A 4,271-nucleotide genomic window follows, 5' to 3' on the forward strand; every position below is an offset into this window, starting at 1 on the left:
TCCCCTCCTCCTCCAAATGAGATAAGTGGTCAGCCACTTGGTTTTCACTTCCTTTTTGGTCTTGGATGTCTATGTCAAACTCTTACAACAAAAGCACCCATCTCATCAACCGGGCTTTGGAATCTTTCTTGCTCATAAGGTAACAAAGTGTCACATGATCCGTGTGGATAATCACTTTTGCACCCATCAAGTACGGGCGGAACTTCTCAATAGCTAACACAATGACAAGGAGCTCTTTTTCGGTCACAGCGTAATTGACTTGGGCATCATTCATTGTCTTACTAGCATATTAGACCGGATGAAAGATCTTATTGACACGTTGTCCCAAAACTGCTCCAACTGCCACATCGCTAGCATCACACATGAGCTCAAAAGGAATGCTCCAATTCGGGCGGTGATAATGGGAGCAGTTGTCAACTTGAACTTGAGTAATTCGAATGCTCTCATGCAATCATCATTGAAGTGAAATTTAGCATATTGCTCCAAAAGCTTGCACAAGGGGTTCACCACCTTGGAAAAATCCTTTATGAAATGCCGGTAGAACCCCGCGTGACCCAAGAAACTTCTCACGCCCTTCACGGATATTGGAGGTAGAAGTTTAGAAATCACCTCTATTTTTGCCTTGTCGGCCTCAATCCCCTTCTTTGAAATCTTGTGGCCAAGGACAATACCCTTCTCGACTATGAAATGGCATTTCTCCCAATTCAACACCAAGTTCATCTTTTCACATCTTGCCAAGACCTTATCCAAATTTTCAAGCAATCATCAAAGGAATCCCCAACTACCGAAAAGTCATCCATGAAGACTTGAAGGTAATCCTCTACCATATCCGTAAAGATCGCCATCATACACCATTGGAAAATTGTTGGTGCATTGCATAAGTCAAATGGCATCCGCTTGAAAGCGAAAGTGCCATAGGGACAAGTGAAGGATGTTTTCTCTTGATCTTCTGGGGCAATAAGGATTTGATTGTAGTCTGAATATCCATCTAGAAAGCAATAAAATACCCGGTCGGCTAACCTATTAAGAATTTGGTCAAGAAAGAGTAATGGGAAATGGTCTTTCCTTGTGACTTTGTTTAGCTTCCGATAATCCATACACACTCTCCACCCGGTCACCATTCTTGTTGGAATCAACTCGTTCTTATCATTGGTGACCACAGTTATGCCCCCTTCTTCGGAACGCATTGCACCAAAGAAGTCCACGAACTATCATAAATGGGGTAGACAACCCCGGCATCCAACCACTTTATGATATCCTTTTTGACCACCTCTTGCATTGCTTCATTGAGTCTCCTTTGATGTTCAATGAAGGGCTTGGTATCTTCCTCCAAATTAATCTTGTGCATGTAAAATACGGGGCCTATTCCCCGAATATCCACCAAAGTCTACCCAATAGCTTTCTTCCTCTTGTTGAGCAACGCCAATGTAGAGTCAACCTGCACGTTAGTCAAACAAAAGGAAAGAATAACCGATAAAGTAGAACAAGGGCCAAAAAATTCATACCCGAGATATGGAGGCAATGGCTTCAACTCCAAGATAGGAGGCTCTTCAATTGAAGGTTTTGTAGGAGGAGTTTTCCTATTTTCGAGATCCAAGGAAAGTTTCTGAGGTGCATAATTGTATGACCCAATCCCTTGCAAAGAATTTACACATTCCATGAAGCCATCCATTTCCTCATCATCAAAATTTAGCAAAACGGCCTCCAACATGTCATCCACAATAATTGTGGAACTTGTATCATCAATAATAACATCGGTCACCAAGTGCACGAACGAACATACTTCATTTCTATTCGGTTGCCTCATAGATTTGCACATGTGGAACACCGTCTATTCATCACCAACCTGGAAAGTGAGTTCACCGGCTTCTACATCAACAAAAGCCTTTCCCGTAGCAAGGAAAGTTCTACCAAGAATAATTGGCAACTTATAGTCCACTTCACAATCAATAATAACAAAATTTGTCGGGAGAATGAATTTATCAACACGAACCAACACATCATCAATTATACCCAACGGTCTCTACATAGTACGATCCGCCATTTGTAATCTCATAGAGGTGGGTCTTGGTTGCCCAATTCCCAAAGTCATGAAAACCGAATAGGGCATCAAATACTTGCCCCAATATCACAAAGAGCTTTAGCAAAGTCGGCACTTTCAATGGTATAAGGGGTCGTGAAAGCGTCGGGATCTTCCAATTTAGGAGCCATTGAATGCATAATTACACTCAGTTGATAAGTCATCTTTATAGTTTCACAATTCATCGACCGCTTCTTTGTCACCAAGTCCTTCATGAACTTTGCATAATTGGGGATTTGATCCAAAGCCTCAAGTAATGGCATATTTATAGAGATACTCTTCATCATATCAATGAACTTCTTGAATTGATTCTCGTCATTTTTCTTGGCAAGCCTTTGAGGATAGGGAGGAGGTAGATTAGGCAATGGTGCCTTAGCTTTTTGCACTACCATTTATGGTATGTCAATCACATGATCCCTAGATAGGTTCACATCCTTTTGAGTCTCTTCCACTGTGTCATCAATATCAATTTGCACTTCATCATTTGCTTGCACGACATTGTTCGGGATCTCATCTTCTTGTACCACTTGCTCATCATCCACAATTTTCCTTTGACCTGAGGTGGATGCTTCCCCACCTTTTCCACTCCTTATAGTAACAGTCATGGCATGTCCCGTGTTGTTCCCACCCTTTGGGTTCACCACCGTGTCACTTGGTAATGCCCCCTTAGGATGAGTATTTAAAGCGTGCGAGATTTGCCCCAATTGAACTTCCAAATTGCGAATTGAAGTGTTGTGAGAGGATAGTTGGGCATCGAAATCGGCATTCTTCTCCATCATTTGTTTGAACATGTTCTCAATTCGTCTCATCTCATTATTGGAAGAGCTTGGACCATGGAAAGGATAAGGAGGCGGGTTTCTCGGTTGTTGATACATTGGGGGGCCTTTGAAAGCCCGACCCCCGATTTCCTTGGTTATTTTTCCATCCCCCGTGGTTGTTGCCTCCCCAATATACTTGACTATTGACACTCCAATTTCCTTGGTTATTTTTACCATTCCAATTTCCTTGATTGTTTTGATTGTTCCAATTCCCTTGGTTGTTACCACCGTTCCAGTTACCTTGGTTGCTAGAATTCCAATTCCCTTTATTACCATGAGGTCGACATTGTTGTTCATTCGGGCCTTGAGAGTTATTTCTTTACCCGTGGAAGTTGTTCACATATTGTACTTCCTCCTCTTGTTCATTGTAAGATTCATCTTGATCAAACCTACTATCTTCTTGCACATAATGTTCCATACGTTTTTGCACTTGAGGACCCTTTTGCCTTCTCTTATTTACCATCATATTAACTCCCTCCATTGCATTGACTTTCTTAGGACCTTGCACTTGTTGAAGTTGAGCATTGGCTAAATTATTCATTGTGGTGGTCAACTCGGCAATTGCTTGCCCATGATCATGCAATTCTTTATGTAGGTGAATCACATTTGGATCACCTTGAGGAACACTTTCTCTACTTTGCCATGCCGATGAAGTATCCGCCATTTCATCTAAGATCTCACAAGCTTCCGCATATGGCATTGTCATGAAATTTCCACCGGCAAGTTGGTTTGACCACGCACTGATTGGTAGTATTGATCCCCATGTAGAAAGTTTGTTGAATCATAGACTCCACCATGTCATTGTTTGGGCACTCTTTCACCATAGTTTTGTACCTCTCCCATATTTCATGTAACGGCTCATTGGGTTCTTTTTTGAATGCTAGAATCTCGTCTCTAAGAGTAGCCATATGCCCGAGAGAAAAGAATTTGGAAATAAATTTCTCCGCCAATTCATCCCATATATGGATGGAATAGTTTGGCAACCTTTCTAACCAATCCAAGGCTTTCCCTCGTAGAGATAAAGTAAATAGCTTCAACCTTAAAGCATCCTCGGAGACGTTTGTCTATTTACTCCCCCAGCAAGTGTCCACAAATCCTTTCAAATGTTTGTACGTATTTTGATTCGGAGCCCCGGTGAAGAATCCTCATTGCTTTAGCAATGTGAGCATAACATTTGTGATATGAAAGTTGCCCGCCCTAATACGGGGCGGGACTATGGCACTTGCATACCCTTCCTTCAGCAACACCCGGTGTGGAGCCTCTCTTGGTGGATGTGGGGGTGGAACGGGAACGTTGTCTTGAGGCGGTCAGCCTTGTCTATTTTCTTGAGGTTCAAGAGGAACCTCTTCAACTTGGTCACCTTCCACGTCCAC

This window comes from Nicotiana tomentosiformis, chromosome 9 (assembly GCF_000390325.3).
Source record: "Nicotiana tomentosiformis chromosome 9, ASM39032v3, whole genome shotgun sequence".
NCBI lineage: Eukaryota > Viridiplantae > Streptophyta > Magnoliopsida > Solanales > Solanaceae > Nicotiana > Nicotiana tomentosiformis.